Source organism: Triturus cristatus, chromosome 6 (genome assembly GCF_964204655.1).
Source record: "Triturus cristatus chromosome 6, aTriCri1.1, whole genome shotgun sequence".
NCBI classification, from domain to species: Eukaryota; Metazoa; Chordata; class Amphibia; order Caudata; family Salamandridae; genus Triturus; species Triturus cristatus.
In genome coordinates this window covers 858,202,730-858,221,243 of record NC_140589.1, presented here as the reverse complement: position 1 = coordinate 858,221,243, position 18,514 = coordinate 858,202,730, and positions in this window count along the sequence as shown.

Sequence of the window (18,514 nt, the reverse complement as noted above, 5' to 3'; positions counted from 1 at the left end):
CATATCTCTCATAATTTGACAGAAAAAATGACAGATAAAATTGAATGCCATGAGGAAATTGGACCATCGTTAAATGAACGTTTGATTTTTTCACAAGTTCAGAACACAAACGAAGATCACTCAAGTGGTCAGCACATAGCTTTTTCAAAGATTTTCTAGATATGTCCACTAAGGATTCGGGATCAGTAAAATATGCAGAGTGATTCAAATCTGACAAAAATCTCGATACATATAGCAGCCAGGGAATCTTTTTCCAGTAGGACAAAGTGAGACAGTCAGATATTAGTGACCTAGTTAGATGACATTGCTCCTGGGTCCATATACGGTGCCAAAGTAGAATCGGTTGGTAGCTAATGATATCAGTCAGATACTCCCGACCGAGTTCCACATGGGTGCCGAAGGTAGGAGCACTACGAGGGAGGGCTAGTATATATTTCAGAAAGGAGTTTTCTGTAGTTTGTAGGTCGTCAGCAGGCACATAGCCCCAGACTCCTGCACCGTATGTTGCCACACTCATACACTTGGCTTGGTAAATCTGCAAGAGCACAGTAGGAGCGGGCTTACCCAATTTCCTGGAAAACGAGGTCAGTGCAGATGTTGTACGTTGAAACTGCAGTTTTTTACTAGATATAGCAGGTTTCCAGGACAGGTGATTGTCAATAAGGATACCTAGATAAGGATAGGTGGTGGCAGTTTCTAATCTGGTCTTCTCGATAAAGAGAGATTTACATTTTTGGGCTCTTTTCCCGATGTTCATAACAAAAGTCTTAGATTTATTGACTTTAAGACCAAGAGAAGACATAAATTCACAGTATTTATCTAGTTGGATCTGGAGTTGATTAGGTGTCCTAGCTAAGATGACTGAATCATCTGCATACAATAATGCAGGAATAGGGCGGGAGCTTATGCAGGGTAGATCTTTGCTGTCAACCAACATCGCTTGCTCCAGTCCGTTAGTATAGATGTTAAATAGGAATGGAGCAAGGACGCATCCCTGCCTTACACCTTTTTCAATATTGAAGGATTCCGTAAGCTCCCCTTTAATACCATATCTCACGCATGCTTTTGCATCCGAGTATAGCTCTCGGAGAAAATTCAGCAGTGCAGGATCTATGCCCAGATTTTTCAAAATCGCCCAAAGCTTGGAGTGGATTACGCAATCGAATGCGGAACTCAAATCCACGTAGACTAGATGAAGTTTACCACCTTTGGCCCCTACATATTTACCTATAAGCAAGGTCAGATTTAAGGCCTGTTCCACAGTGCCCAGGCCCTCCTGGAACCCAAACTGTAGATCAGTTAAGATCTTATTCTCTGTGGCCCAGTCCCTTAAACGCTCCAGAATTAATCTGCCAGCTACCTTGCCTAGGGAATCCAAAAGGGAGATGGGCCTGTAACAGGCTGGATTGTCCCGATCTCCCTTTTTGAAAATGGGCAGAAGCACAGAGGTGGACCAAGAGTCAAAAAGGCCGATCTGGGTAACTGCAGACATGACCTGTGTGACAATTGGAGACCAAAGATCTATGTTGCTCACAAATATGTCTAAGGGGACCCCGTCTGGACCGGGCGCCTTACCGGTCTTTGAGGCGGTCAGTGCTGTGATTATCTCCTCTAGATCGAAATAGAGATCGATGGGAAAGATGTTATTACTAGGAGGAGCTTCCGCCTCTGGTCTGGGGGCCTCAGTTATCACGGGGTTATCCGCGAAGATCTGCGAGTAGTGAGCTACCCATTTGTCAGCAGGTACTGCCACGTCTAGATGCTCTATCGCAGTTTCATCAACTAGGAAAGGGGCCTTGACTGTTCTCCAAAACATGATAGAGTCCTTGGTTAAAGTACTCTGATGTAATTGGGCCCAGAGGTTATTTTTTATTTCCTGTTTGCGTGATTGCTGTGCCATCTTATAATTTTTCCTCAAAGAGGCAATTTGGGGCTTGACCCTAATCTTTTTTTGTAGAGCGTTTTTCAATGCACGCTGCGCTTTGCGGCAGCGGGAATCAAACCACCCTCTTGAATCCTTATCATTGGCAAGAGTCTTATAGGAACAAGTGAGCTCTTGTCTGATGGCTTCTAATATTTTGGTGAAGCTAGAAAGGATCAGCTTGGGGGAGGAAGACGGCTCCAAACACTGATAGATCAGAGGAAGGGTTTTTTGAATAATCTTGCTAGTGATCTCTGTGGGATTGATCGTCGACCACTTGACAGTATAACCATTGATTTTGTTCATCTCCAGAGAATGCTGCGCTAGGAGACTTGTTTTTGGGCAGGCTGAAGGTGGTATATTTAATGCTAAGGTTGTGCTATTTGGATAGTGGTCACTTGAAGGATCAGTGCCAGTTGAAAATTGCTTCAATCGGTTTTTTAAGGATTGAGAGCATAAGATAAAATCAATGGTAGTGGAGGCACCTTTACCATGAAAAGTCGGCTTAAACTCTACAGCGGGACACGCTAGGATGTTGGCGAATTCAAGTTCTAATGCAAAAATACAGGTATTTAGTGCTTGACCCACAGCGTTATGGGTGAAGTGGGCCAAGGGGGCATCGTGCTCGTCTGAAAGCCCACAGATACCTTTGTCATATTTGTTACACAGATACACATTGAAGTCCCCACCCCACACAAGATGACAATTTAACTCTTGACTCATAGCTTTTTGATCTTGTAAATACAAAGCAATTTCCGACAAAGATTTTACACAGTCGCTAGGTGAGGAGTTATTATACATATTGATGAGATAATAACTAGAGTTATTGTCTGGAACTATTTTAAGGATTTGGAAAATTGGCGAGACTAACTGAACTTCCATGATAGTAAAAGGAATTAAATTCGAAACATAGATGGCTAAGCCGCCCTTAGGTCTACCATGAGTGGACGGTAAGGGAGGAAGGTGAAATGTTTTAAAACCCTGTATGTGGATAGGGTCAATTGCCCAAGTTTCTTCGAGGCAGATTAACTGTTTTAGAGGATGTGTTTGCCATAGTACGCAAGGCGGAAATCTCAGGGGGATGTGCTGTGGCTCTAAAATAAGATATGAAAGATACTAAATTGTTGGCCTAGGTTAAGTCTAGAGGTTAAAAGATATCTAGTGTTTTGTTTCACAATGCAAAGTCGAAAGTACAGGCTAGATGTTATTGCTGTGATAGCAAGAATCGTCTGGCATATAGCAATGGTTGTCTTGCAGCTAAACAAAAGTGTAGTAGTTGTGGAATTATTGCCCATTTTCAAAAGTGTCTAAGGAGAAAGGTGTATGGGTGAAGTGTGTGAAAGATGAGGAGGAAACTGACGATGAGTACAATTCAGAGCATTATTCTGAACATAATGTTTGTGAAAGCAAGTTAGTGATGAATATACGTAATATCTTAGTTCGAAATATTAATGAAGAAATGTGTAAAACAAGCGGGATTGTTGGATGACCATTGGTGGTGTTCGGGTGAAGATATTTGCAGACTCGTATTCTGAGAATATGTGGAAATTTACTTTTGTAGAGAAAGTGGGAGACAAATTGATTGATCCAGATATTCAACCAGAAGGTTATAGTGGGGAAAGAATTGATATGTTAGGTTTCAGGTGGTTCACATACATTCCCAGGATAAATTATATATTTCAAAAAAAGAACCACCAGTGTTAGGTTGGTTTGATCAAAAGAAATTGCATATTATTCTAAATCCCAATAGTCGGGAGCAAGTGCTGGTGCTGGATGAAGGAGCAACTGTTGGGGACAGGATGTTGATGAAATTCCCATGTGTATTTAGTAACAAACTGGGTAATTTAAAAGATTTGAAACACAGAATATTACTTAAAAAGGACGCTGTTCCAAAGGTGCACAAGGTCCAGAACAGTCCTATCTTGTTTAGGGATGAGGTGTAAAGTGAACTGGATAAATTGGTCGCTTCACAGGTAATTGAACCTATTGAAGCTTCTAATTGGATTTCTCACTTATTAGTGGCAAAATGCAGTAATGGGAGGATCAGACTCTGTGTTGCTTTGTGCATCTAACCAACAAAATTATTATTGACAGATTCCCTGTACTTAAGATTAATTAAATAGTAGCTTGTCTCAAGGGAGCAAAATGGTTTTCCACTATCGCTCTTTCTTTTGCGTATCACCAGATCTCTTTGTCTCCTTAATCCAAGGTTTTCACATCATTCATTATGCCTTTTGGCTGGTACCAATTCAAACAAATGCCATTTGGTTTAGCATTGGAAGTGGCCGTTTTCCACTGCTTGATGTTTAATTTGTTTAGCAAAGAGCAGGGTGTATTCCCTTTTGAGGATGAAATTTTGGATTTTAGGACTGACAAGACAGAACATTATACCAGACTAATAAATGTTTTACGCATTCTGGAAGAGAAGGGACTTACAGTTTAATTTTACAAATGCAAACTTGCAGAGGATAGCATTATGTACTTAGGTCATATCATCAATGAACATTGGGTCAAACTGAAACTCACCCTGGTGACTTGGATTGAGAATGTGCCTACCCCAACTAGTAGAGATTATGCTAAGTCTTTTTTAATTGTGGCTGAGTTTTACTCACAATATATTCCCAATTTTGCTGAAAAACCTTACAATATCAGGCAGCTAATAAAAAATAAGAATGCATTAAATTGGTCTGCTGTGAGTGGGTGGAATTTTTATCATTAAATCTGCAATTGCTAATACCAGTTTAAAAAAAAAGATTTGATCCTTATGCAGATAATATCATCATCACTGATGGTAGGAGCAAGGGTCTTTGCCAGTATTAACTCAGGAGGATGATAGAGGGGTGGATCATGAAATTGCTTATGCTTCTAGATCCTTGTCCCTAGGGGTAGAAACATATCCAATTATTGAGAGAGAAGTCTTGGTGTGTGCTTGGGCTTTAGAGCATTTTAGATTTTTTATTTCTGGGAAACCATGCAAAATTCATTGTGATCTTAAACCTTTAGTCAAAATCTTATCAACAGTAGGGGCTGTCAATGTATCTTTGCAGGATTGTGTGTACAAAATTATTTATACACCTGGAAAGGACAATGTGATTGCAGATTTTCTTCCAAGGATGCCTGTTCAGATGGAGGAATGTAGGGACGAAAGGTGGAATAATTTCAAAGTTGCTTTAATACGTAGTCAAGGCTCTTCAGCAATCAAAGAAGAGGAATGGGATGTGGCATACAAGATTGACAAGGTATTGCAAGAAGTGAAGTAATTCATCTTGAAAATTTGGGCCAAGAAGGGAACTTTGGATGCATAAGTTAGATCTTTCTGGGAAGTGAGATCAGATTTGTCTGTTGTTAGTGAAATTCTTCTCAGAGGTGATAGGAAACAATGTGGTGCATTTGTGTCATGAAGGTCATTTGGGGATTATCAAGACTAAGAGGTTGCTTTGGTGACCCGGGGTGGATTTAGCTGAGGAGAGGTTTGTAAGAGATTGTGTGGCCTGCTCCAAGGCAGATAAGTGTTTATGTATATTAAGGCCTTCATTGACCGTGTGCTTTGTATCCAAATACGCATGGGAGTGTGTAGTCATAGATGTTATGGGTCCCTTAGATCTGCCTCAAAAGTATATTTCAGTTTTGATTGATTTGTTTTCGAGATGGCCAGTGGTTGAGGAGGTGGAAAAGTGGGCACAGATACTATTCTAGCATTTCTGGATTGGATGTTTGTTGCTGAAGGTATTCATGCATCGTGTTAAGTGTCAATGTAGTCCAGTTTTTCTCTAATAAGGCAAACATTTACTTTGACATACTTGGAATAAAACATAGAACCACATCCTTGTAGAATCGAAGTGGCAATGACATGGTGGAGAGGTCTAACCATGTAATAAAAAATAACATTCAGTTAACTAAGTGTAATAACGAGGATTGGATAAGACAGTTTGGAAAAGCTGAGTTGGCTTATCGGTCATGAGTAATCAGGCTACAAGTCTTTCTCCTTTTGCGATCATGAAAGGTAGGAAACCAATATCTAAATATATCCCACGGTGGTTATGTTGCACTGGTGTTGTGCAGTGGTCCTTAAAGTATGCGCATGATAAAATGATGAAGTGTCTGGATAAGATTTAAAAGTATTATGGTGTCAAAAATGGAGTTAAATCTGTGAATATTGATGAGGATGATTAGGTTAGTATTAAAAACCCTGGCAAGATTTGTAAAGATGAACCTTAATTGTATGAACCAGAAGAAGTCGTTGAAGTTTTGACTAATGTGGCTCAGTTGAGAAGTGGGAAGTTGTGGAACCTTAAAAAGAGTTGCAGTCTTATCTAAGGAAGTGGATAGGAGTTATTGTGGGGAGGCTGGAGATGAGGATTTTGATTAGTTACATGATGAGTTTGAAGGATCCAGTTCTGTCAGTGGTCCAGATGGAAGTTATTGAAGTTTTGGTGACATACAGGAGGATGTGGGTGCTTCAGAGTGTAGTGCAGATGCTCTAGAGTGCAGCGGAGAGTGCAATATACTGAATGTTGTTGATGAAGCATCTGTAAGAGCCATGGATGTACCTAATGTGGGTATGAGTGGAAGTTATTCCAGGAGGATTAGGTAGCCACTGGGTTGGCTCGAAGATTGTGTAGTGTATAACAAATGCGTTCGGTTTTCGGGAAGGGTTCATAGAGTATATAGTATTTAAGTATTTATATTTTTAAGTTTTTATATTTTTTATTGAGCATTTTTTTAGCCTAGTTTATTGAGTATTATTGTTGCTTATTCCTTGTCTTATTGTACTTTTATATTGTTTTCATCTTTATAAAGTGCTCTTGTCATTATTCTTGTTATTGCATTGTATGTATGTAGGTATGTATTTAGGTCCTTATATAAAGAAGGGAGGATGTGTTGTGGATATGTCATAATTAATTTTGAATGCAGTGTACGCTCCTGGGTTTTTTTTATATGGCAGTTGCTACATGGAGAGACGCCGCGGTAGATGTGCTGCTTTGCGCTCGTCAGGTTAAATAAACTCACTATTTACTTCAATATGTGTGAATATTAATAACATGACAGGCACTCATGAAATAATCTAGTATTTTTCTGATGATCCAAAAAACTCTTTTGTTTCGTAATGGGTTTTGGGATTTACCATTTCCTAAAAATGAAGGCAAAACAGTGAATCTGTCAATATATTAGCCCTACAAAGTTTGCTAAAAAAGTACATATGTATCACCTGCAATTAATGAAATCTGGTAATGCAAGGCAATCTTTGCATTTTTCATTTCTCTTCAGTCAATCAATATATTTTTTTACAACCATAAAATTACATAAGTCATATACAGTGCATAGAAGACATAGGAAATAGGAACACAATGAAACAGCCAAACTCGACTCTCCTCAATGGTGAGTCCCATACCTAAAAAGCATTTAAAATCAGATAGATCATAAGTTTAAAATTCATTATAAATTCATAGCCGGGATAACAAACTATAGCAGCTTAGATGCAGGAAAAAGTGTGGCATACTTTGCGGTAAAGTGTCTGGAGGACCTGCGCTCATAATGCCTAGTGAGTAATACAGGGATCGATATATTTAAGACAGACCATCTTGCACATGGACCGCATAGATGGCTTGCCCGCCCTTTTTTAGAGGGCTCCAGCAGCCCAGCCTTTTTTTAGGTCTCGCGACCTGCGTTGCACTGCGCAGCAGTGCTCGCGCAGGTCGCGAGACCTTTAGTAGGTGAAAAACGGGGAAATCAAGCTGACCTAGGAATCGCACACGCTTGTGCGTGTGCATTTCCTTTTCAGCTCCCCCATTGGCCTTTGCGTGCGTCTTAGTCTAAAAGACTGCACGCAATTGGACCGAGGCATGCGCATAGCTCCTCCCATGGCCTATTGGTGTCTATTACGCGCACCAAGCGCGTAATAGACACCAATAGGCCATGGGAGGAGCTATGATCGTTCCCAGACACAGGCGGGACGCGCGCGCCACTTGTTTTTCTTTACTTTTGATATAAGCGCGGCACCCGCGCTTTACTTTTGATGTTATAAGTAAAGCGCGGGTGCCGCGATTATACCAAAGGTAAAGAAATAGAAAAAAACATGTATTTCTTTACTTTTGGTACAATCGCGGCACCTGCGCTTTACTTATAACATTAAAGGTAAAGCGCGGGTGCCGCGATTATACCAAAGGTAAAGAAATAGATTTTTTTTTCTATTTCTTTACTTTTGGTATAATCGCGGCACCCGTGCTTTACTTTTACTGATATAAGTAAAGCGCGGGTGCCGCGATTATACCAAAAGTAAAGGAATAGAAAAAAACATCTATTTCTTTACTTTTGGTATAATCGCAGCACCCGCGCTTTACTTTTAATGTTATCAGTAAAGCGCGGGTGCCGTGATTATACCAAAAGTAAAGGAATAGAAAAAAACATCTTTTTCTTTACTTTTGGTATAATCGCGGCACCCGCGCTTTACTTATAACATTAAAAGTAAAGCGTGGGTGCCGCGATTATACCAAAGGTAAAGAAATAGATTTGTTTTTCTATTTCTTTACTTTTGGTATAATCGTGGCACCCCCGCTTTACTTTCAATGTTATAAGTAAAGCGCGGGTGCCGCGATTATACCAAGGGTAAAGCATTTGCAATGCAATAAGTCTCGCATTACTGAAAGTTTGAGCTATTGGCTTTGCAAATAAATATGCAACACCAATAACTCAAACTTTTAGTAATGCGAGACCTATTGCATTGCAAATGCTTGTTTTATTTCCCATCTGCTACAATGGTGCTCTATTATCCCACACTGAAGAGGCCAGGAATTATGTGACAGCATTCTAGATGAACAAAAAAGCTGCATGCCTCCATATCCTACTAGAAGGAAGTGCAATCTCTTTGAATTGCCGGTGCACCTTTATCGAACTGCTTTCCACAGAGAGAAACACTAGGCCACTGTTGTGTTGTATGTCCCTCTTTCATTGTGCCAGGGTTGAGAATGCAATTGATGAGGACTAATAGATTGCTGAACAGAGCAAACAGAGCAAGGTAGATGATGCTACTGGTGAGGCATTCTCCCTTCATACTACTGACCAAGTTACAGAATGAAATGTACGCCTTTTCTGCACCTCTTTTGATTCCTTCATATTCCAAAGACTGCTTTTTTGACAGACATCCTTTGACGTATCACCATTTGGTAGATCTGAATGGGTTGAGTTTAGACTACCAGTTATATTATTTGAAATATTCTGTAGAGCGCTTGATCATCTACAAGGCATTCCTGGCTGCCCATCCACAGATTTATTATTTAACCATATGAATTTATAAGTAATGCATGAAATATCCCTCTACAATTTGCTTTTCCACTTTTTGGTACCGCTTTGACCTACAATAGGATTTCCGCCAACCTGGTGAGTGGCTTTGGTTCCTTAGGTCTTTATAGTATCTTGAGTGAGCCTGGAAGGTAAACACACACAAAAAATAAGGGGTACGAGGAAAAAGGGGGCCCTCTTTGACCTCCAGCAACAACGTTATAAACACACAGAGAAGAGGGACTCCGTTATCAGAATCGCCGTGACCCAGAGTCAGGGAGACAACCAAATGTTTTAAAACTGCCCTCACACACAGTATACTGTGTCATGCTTCATCATAGGGCTGCTAACACACCCCCACGCAATGCTGGGGGTGGAGCAATAGGGAGGGAAGACAATACAACACAAAAGCATGTACCCAACAAGAGAGCCCAAGTGAACAAAGGTGCAGAAATAGTAGTTAAAACTAGGCACGGGATATCCTCAATCCCAATTTAAATATGGATTCCTTGCCCAGGTTAAAACGGTCACATAGGTGACTAATGGATGGTGGTATGGGAGGCTGTTTTGAGTCTCCTACCCCTCCATTATGCTATAATGTCAACATGTTTCAGCCATTAAAGATAAAAAATACCCCGGATTTCATCAGGACTCACAAAAAATATCCCTTGGGTTCTAGCCCTACCTCCTTGGTCCAGGGGTAGGGGATAGGTACCCTTCTCAGTAAATTCTCCTAAACTTTTGGTTGTCTCTCTGACTCTGGGCCATGGTGATTCTGATACCTGAGCCTGGAAGGTATCAGAGCCCAAATGTACAGCAAGTCACAATGTACAAAAGGCGCTTTGTGACCCAGAAAAGTTCTTTCTGTCTTGAAAGTGCACTTTGTGGCTCACTGAGGATCAGAAGGAAAGAGAGGGAATATAAGGTTTCCCCCCCCCCCTCCAATTAACAAAGCAATGCATCCATGGTGTGTGACTGCAGTTATGGCTCCAGAACAATTGCAGATGCAATGACCTGTCAAAGCAAGTGATACTGATTTACTAGTGGGAGCAGCCATGATGGGTAACTTCCAATCTGTGAATCACAGCTGGAACTTCAGGGTGTAGCAAGAGGTCCAGGGGGATCAATGCCTGCTCTCTCTCCATTTGCAGAATGTCTATTTTTTTCATCCTCTGGTACTTTTAAGGACTGGGACATGAATTAATATGTAGGCATTCTGCAAATACAAATGGAGAGATGGAGGCCTGCTGTACCTAGCAGGTCTTCATTCCTGCATTTGTGGACAATGGCAATGAGACTCATGACTATGACTGCATTGATGTGGGTATGGGCCACAGTTCATAAATCAGGTTGACTAGCAAAGCAGTCACTATGCAAGAAACAATAACTGCTATGGAACCCGAACTTTGTCCTGCGGGCCCCAGGTTACAAGTACCTGAAGTGCTTGCAATTGGGGGCCCGGACATGAATCCTGACCATTTCCAGATCCATTTACCCATAGTGCTCATGATTGTTACTGGGAGCCCTGAGACCTGGCGCACTAGAAAGAGGTTGAATTCACTAAATAAGTGGTTACTTTCCTCTACAACATTAGAATTCTTATACCAAGGCTTATAAAAATGATAGGAACTTTGACTTTGCTTTGTTTATTTTACCTTGAGTATCCTACCTTTCCCACTATTAAAGAAAGCATTAACAGAGCAATACTCACTGGGCATTGTATTTTATATTATGTGATTACTGTGGCCTTATGTACAGAGATCCAAACTATGACATCTCTTAGAGTAAGCTTTAACTGCTTGACTAAACTAGCACTGTTTCAAGCTAGATAAATACACAAACATACATTTCCGTATACTGAAGAGTTAAACATGGACTGAAAAAAACGAGCTGGCCCCAGAAATCTGGCTGGGGCTTTAACCCTCTGAGATCCCACACCAGCGCAAAAGATCTCACCATTGAAGCTTGATACTAAAAGTGACATGCACATCTTGCTATAAAAAGCAGGCCTGGAAAGAAAGAGCCTGCAAGATTCTAGCTGCCTCATTACAAGTGGTCCAGATTTTGACATAGTTTTTCACACCCCTGGAATTACCAGTGTGGGGGGCCATACGTGATTCTAAAGAGGGTTAATGCACCTGGGAAGGGTAGCCTATTGGTACCCTCAGAAAGAAGGAATTAATGGTGTATTTGGGCATACCACACCTTATTGCACAGGTATTACTGTTTTCCAGAAGACAGTGTTCAGGTTAAATTCAGTGGATCCATGGAGGTATTCCAGAGCCTGGTGTCCTGAAGGGGCAGGTAACTTCTGTTATTGGCCCCAATGGGTCTTCTATGGGACTCATAAAGGTACCCTAGTATGAGATGTGTATACGGATCAGACACTCCACTGCATCATTCCTGACCCAGTCCTCAGGAAAAACCACAGAAATGTAATTGCCAACATTTCTAGATGTCCATTCCAGCAGTGCTGGAAGTGATCTGGTAATATTAAGCATGACTCCAAAGCCATAGATAATACATTTCGTACCCCAGCACCATTACTCAAATACCAATAGCATAATTCAACCTACTCAGCTACAGAGTGTGGTGACTGTCATATTCCTCCAGTACCCACTTGCAAACACTGGAAAAATCCTTCAAACTAATACCTCAATACCAAGAGTGAAAAATGAGAAGGTATATAAACACAGTAAAGGCAGACAAAACATTATGATTACTAAAGTGCTTAAGGCAGAAATACATAACCCTTAGGAGGCTTTCTAGAACAAAACCTTGGGCTGCCTGGACAAGTTGGGCCAGGTATCGTATGTTCGTTAAGCTGTTAGGAAGGTGAGGCAGGTTCCTTTATCTGAGAGGAATCATCAAAGAAGGACATCATTATTTGAGGAAGAGAGAGGATTATGCCAGGGACTCTTTGAAAAAAATAAGAGATTGGAAGGAAGAAACTGCAGTCTTAAAATCCTTCTGCACCCCTGCTAAGCTTGTTCACTGCCCATCCCCCATGTTCTAAAGACCAATTCCCAACATGTTCTAAAGACCAATTCCCCACACATTGTAGACCTTCAAATTAGATCATGTTGTTATCCATTAAATGCATCAAGGCTTTATTGACCAAAATTCAGGAGGCCAATTCACAAAGGCATTTAAGAGTGTGTGAAGCACAAAGTAGAACTCTTTTAGTACTACTTCACACATTCCTACATGCCTTTGTCTGTTGACCCCATAACCTTTAAGTTAACCCTAAATAAATGTTTTGATTTCCCTGGCTTTGTTTTTTTTTAATAATCACCCTTTTGTCACACATGAAAACCATTTTTCATACTCATCTATATTTCAAACTGTGGGACTAATTCACAACAGCACTTATGTGTAGTCAAACTAGTACTATATGAGTACTAATCCGCATACACATAAATGCTTTCAATAATTGGTCTCCATGTGGCTTTGCTCATTCTGGCCAGATGAGCGACAGTGCACTGTTCCTTTTAGAGAGTGTCTCCTTGTTACCTTTTCTTTGTATGTTCATCTCCTCTCCTCTGGATTATGACTCAATTCCTTTCTCATACCCCCTCTCCAGAGCAAAGCAAAATTCTTACTTTTAAAACAATTTGTTTTAATCCTTGTCATTTTTCTTTATCAATTGTTATTCATGATGACTGACACATTACTTTTCTAAGGTTTCATTTACTCCAAGGGCCTGTGGGGGCGAAGTATGTTAACTGAATATCTTAAAATGTTGCTACTGTGTAAGAAATCAGTGCTTAATTTGTGACGGTGTTTGCAGAAGGTGGTTGCAGGTGGTAAGCACCGCACTGATTTTTGGTGCCCGGGACTTATTCTACCTTATCATACTTTGAGGCAGAGCAAATGAGAGCAAGACAACAAACACTGGCAAAACCAATAGGTTGTGCCTAAGTGAGATCTGTTAGCTTTTTTGGAGTGAAACGGAGTGGAGTGGCGTTGAGTGGAGTAGCATTGTGTGGCGTGGAGTGTATTTGAATTGAGTGGCATGAAGTGGGGTTGCATTGTGTAGCGTAGAGTGGAGTTGCATTGTGTGGTGTAGTGTGGAGTGGAGTAGAGTGACGTGTGGTGTGGAGAGGCACTGTGTGGCATGGAGTGGAGTGAAAGGGTGTGCCACGGAGTGGAGTGGAATTCAAGGGTGTGGAGTTCATTGAGTGTAATTGAGTGCAGTGGAGAGGAGTGCAGTGGAGTGGAAGGGATTGGAATTTAACAGCATGGAGTTGAGTGGAATTGTGTTGCAGGAGTGGAGTGGAATAATGTAGGGAAAGTGGAGTGAACAGGAGTGGAATTGTGTGGCATGGAGTGGAACTGTGTGAAGTGGAAGTGTGTGGCATGGAGTGCAGTGGAATTGTGTGGAGTGGATTGGAATTGCATGGCATTGGTTTGAGTGCCATTCTGTGGTAAATAAAATTCCTTTACCTGGACTTAATTTGATACAGAAACATAATAAAATAGCTCAGTAAAATGAGAGGCAGAATCCGTGGTATTAGAGATTCGGAATGGGCTTTATTCCAGTGATCGATTATAATCGGTTGCTCCAAGTTCCATCACCACGGGGGTTCAGGAAGTGAAGTACATACATTATTGACATGAAATGACTTTTATAGTACATACATTACAATGAAGCGAATGCAGTAGGCGTAACAATTGATAAGGAAAATGACGATTTATCTGCGTAACCAAAAATGGGTGTAAATAAGGAGTAAAAAGGAACATAATTGGTTATGATGTCACATATAGGTGGATCCATAAGATAATACTCGGCATAGATGCGCGCGCAGCAGCATGACGTGTAATTGACGTGTAACTAGGGGGTGAAGGGGACTTGACATTTAGCTCTACATGTGGAGACAAGAAGTCTGGGGGGTCAAGTCAACCTAATCCCAAATCATATCTAACATCCTATGTTTAAAGAACTATGTTATCCACGAAAGAAGGACTCTCGGACAGAATCTATTCTATACTGACTGTGCGTGCGTGTACAAGCGTCTAAGTGTCTACACTAAATGCGAGGGGGTAGAAATATTCCATGGTAACAGGACTATGAATTACTTGCATGAGGACAGAGAAGCCGGGCCTTTTGCTCGGTAACTGGAAGAATGTTTACTTAAACTACTAGGCAGGAATGCATCGGCTGAGGGGGAAGCAGATAATTCGAAGGTGAAATACAGTTCTTGGCAGAGAATAGGCTGATGTCAGGCTTCGTGAGCCGCGCAGAGAATGAGACAAAGTTCATGGTCACAGATGCAGGCTCAGACTGGAGCTTTCAGAGGCAGAAGGCAAGAAGAGTTTGATGACAGAATCAGGGCCTACTTGCCTGGACTGTAAAATGGAGTAACTGAGCCATATAAAGCCGGTGGCCTTTCATATTTAGGAATGGAATATCCGGCCTATTCATGGCGGATCTGACAGAGGACATGTTGACGGTGGACGCACATGTATTTGCGTCTTTATAACTGGAACTGGAGGAAACATACATGTACTTGTAACATGCACATAGAACCGTTGGGGTCCAAGATAGGGGACATAACTGACCAGAAAAATCCATATTTCCACATTCCCTCCTTGTCCCCTACTTGCCCGTCAAGAGATATCAATCTTCATTAATCCATTGATCTGTTCATATAGCATCATTTGTTCTTCTTTCTTCTTCCGTGACGAATGAAATCTTGGTGGTGGAATACACGATGTGGCACACAGACCACAGATCGCTGGTCCACATTGTAGACATAGACAGCAACTGAATAGTATGAGAAGGCCAATACCTAGGAAGGATAGAACTCTCCATCCCCAGGCTGATATCACACTCCAAAACCAACTGGACCAAGTCCAAGTGCCTGGGTTCTGGTGTATCTGGTTTACAATCTTATGAAGGCGAGTTATGGCTTTATATACTGATGGCAAATTTTCTGGTATGAATACGCAGCAGCTTGATCCGATGACCCTACAAGCTCCGCCCCTATCAGCCAGGATGACGTCAAGGACAAGACGATTTTGAAGCACAACAATCCGCATAGCAGACTGCTCTTCTGTTAAATTGCCTAGGGCGGAAATAGTCTCATTCACTACTGCTTCAAGGGTTCTAGTTAATCTACGTATCAGTTTACTATTAGTAACAGTACCTATATAGGGAAAGATGCCTTTATTGAAATCTGTGTATTTTTCCCATGCTGTTTCAGTGTAATCGACAATTGGGAGATCTCTCCGCTCTCTGTTGTGTACTAAACGAATATTTCTGTAATAATCAGGAGGAGCTAGGAAAACAGGTGGCAAAAGGAATGCAATGTAGCAGGTACCATCCCAATCTAGAGGTAGACGCATATATGCAGTCTGACCACATATAAAGTAGGAGTGGCGATAAGCTCTAAATGAAGATTTGCCTTGATCACTGAATTCTACTGTAGTAGTGCATTTACTATGGCCCATATGTATGGAACCAACTTTTCTTACACATAATTCACCTTTCGCTGGGAATACTGACATGGTGGGCAAAATTAGTTCAACTTCGGATTCGACATTCAGAATCATGAGATTAGGTGTAAAATTACCTAATCCATATACTTCATTTTCTAGATCAGTTCCTGTTCTTTTGGGGCGACCCTCCTTGTCAGGGTAGCAGACCTTGAGTAAAACTAGGTTCAGGTTTCCCCATACCCAATGATCTTGGTAAACTGCTGTGTCTGAGTCTATGGAATTGATTAAACTAAACCATGCTCCACAGGAGCCATTATGTGTAAATGGGTGTGGAAAGAATGGCAGGACTCCTTCATAATTCTGATAGGGAGGGAGTCGACCACACACCCAACAATTGGTGGCATTACTAGTCTGATGGGAATGATGTAACATACTAATGAAAGTGTTATTGCGCAGCGCAAGTCTATAAGACAATTCATGCGGCGGTAGGTCACTAAAAGAATGTTCTGCGGTAACATTGTAAACGTTTCTGGCAATAGGGTAATATATGTGCAACAATATACTTGCAGTAATTATTAAAAGACTTAAGGAAAACAAGATTATTAATGTCACTATGCAATGGCTACGCAGTGATTTACAATACGCCTGTCGTTTCAACATTTTTCGCGACTGTCCATGATTCAGGTCTAGAGGATACATGTCAGAGACAAATTCAACCGCTTCACCTTGGAGAGGACTTAAACAATCAAATTGTCTGACGTTCTAGGCCTCAATTTTACTTTATAGAGTTCGGTTTCAGTCTTTTCAACCAAAGGAAGTTTTGAATCAGTCTGTGAGGGAGTGCAGGGCACAATGTCTATATCCGAGGATAGTCCATGAAATTTCTTGATATGACTTGAATGAATCCAGCCCTTGCGGCCCTCGATCTTCACGGCTGTCCTTGTGGTCAGCAGAACCAACTTGGGTGTCTTCCACCTGGGCTCCAGCTGAGTCTTTCGGTCGAAATTTCTCACAAATACGAGATCACCCGGAACTACGTCATGGGGTTTCACCTCAGTGTTGTCGGGAAAGGCTGCAGCTACCTGTGAACGACAAGATTGTAGTGCAGACATCAAGGAAGCCAAGTAATCTGTCAGCATATTACAGTCAACATCAGTTATTTTGCGTGGTATAGGCGTCCCCCACATATTTGGTGGTCTGCCGAAGATCACCTCATACGGGGATAGCCCTGTTCGAGAGTGTGCTACCATTCTCATGTAAAAGAGTGCAACTGGTAACGCTACTATCCAGTCGACACCTTTTTCTCGGCATATTTTGGACAACCTGATTTTCAGTATCTGATTATGTCTTTCTACGAGACCTGCTGCCTCGGGGTGTCGGAAATCCACCCTGTTCTACGGGAACGCTTTTTCCTGGGTTGAACTGGCAACAGATCATACAGGTACGGACTTTTTGTTTGGCTGCTGCTCGTAAATGTTTATTGAACCAAATGTGTTGAATGCTGTCTAGCATAGCTTTTTCTCCTAGATGTGCTGGACTATGTATACTGTTAATTATAACTTGGACCATTGAATCAGGAAGGAACCATACAGACTTTTCCTTCATCATCCATCCTTGGTCCGTTTGGATCCCTCCTAATTCAGTCCATTTCTTTATTTCGTCTGGTGTAGCATGTGTCTGTATGTCAATTACGTCAAGAGTAGGATCTTTAACTGTCATACAATGTGTCGGCATCGGGACTATTGTCTTTGTCATGTCGGATGTTTGGGTTTGAGCAGTCTGTTTAGCTGTTCTGTCGGCTAGATCATTGCCTTGGGAAATGATATCAGTAACCTTCGTATGAGCCTTACATTTCATAATTGATATTGCAGTGGGTCGATGTATTGCATCTAATAAGGCATGAATGAGGGGTCCGTGCTGAATGTGGGCACCGTGGGAAGTTAAATAACCTCTCTCTCGCCACAGCACGCCGAAGTCATGTACAACTCCGAATGCATAACGTGAATCAGTGTATATGTTGACTTTTTTATTCGTGGCTTGAATACAGGCTTGTGTCAGAGCGATGAGCTCTGCGGCTTGAGCTGACAAAGTATTTATACGATTAGTTTCGATGACTTCAGTATCTGTGGTGACTGCGTAAGCAGCCACTAACTCTCCTGTATTTGTTCTCATACATGAACCATCTACATACAATGTCAGGTCTGGATCTGACAATGGGACATCTGTCAAGTCCTGTCTGGGTTTCGTCGTGATTGTAATAACTTCAATACAGTCATGAGCTAGTGGGTCTGTTCCGATTACTGGCAAAAGTGTGGCAGGATTCAATGTGTTACAGCGTCTGATTTCTATATGTGGCTGAAACAATGTAAGTTCGTACCCTGTAAGTCGCGCTATAGTCAAGTGTTGTGTTTGCGTTCTGTTTACAAGAACCTCTACTGCGTGTGGCACTTGAACTGTCAATGGATGTCCTAACACTATGGCATCGCTTTGTCTGATTGCTAAAGCTGTCGCTGCTACTGATTTCAGGCATGCAGGCAAAGCCTGAGCTACGGGATCTAATGTACTAGAAAAATAAGCACATGGTTTGTGTGCTCCTGCTTGTTCCTGTGTGAGTACTGACAAGGCAGTACCTTCGCGTTCTGTAACAAAAAGTGTAAACTGTTTTCTGTAACATGGCGTTGCTAAAACAGGTGCTTGACATAAAGCTTTCTTTAGGCTTTCAAAAGCTTGTGTATGTTCCTGAGTCCAAGGGAGAACAGTCGATGTGGCTGCCTCCTGTGTGGTTAACTGAATGAGTGGTTTTGCTAGAAATGCGTACTGAGGGATCCACTGCCTGCAATATGAAGTGAGACCTATGAAAGCCCGCACCTCCTT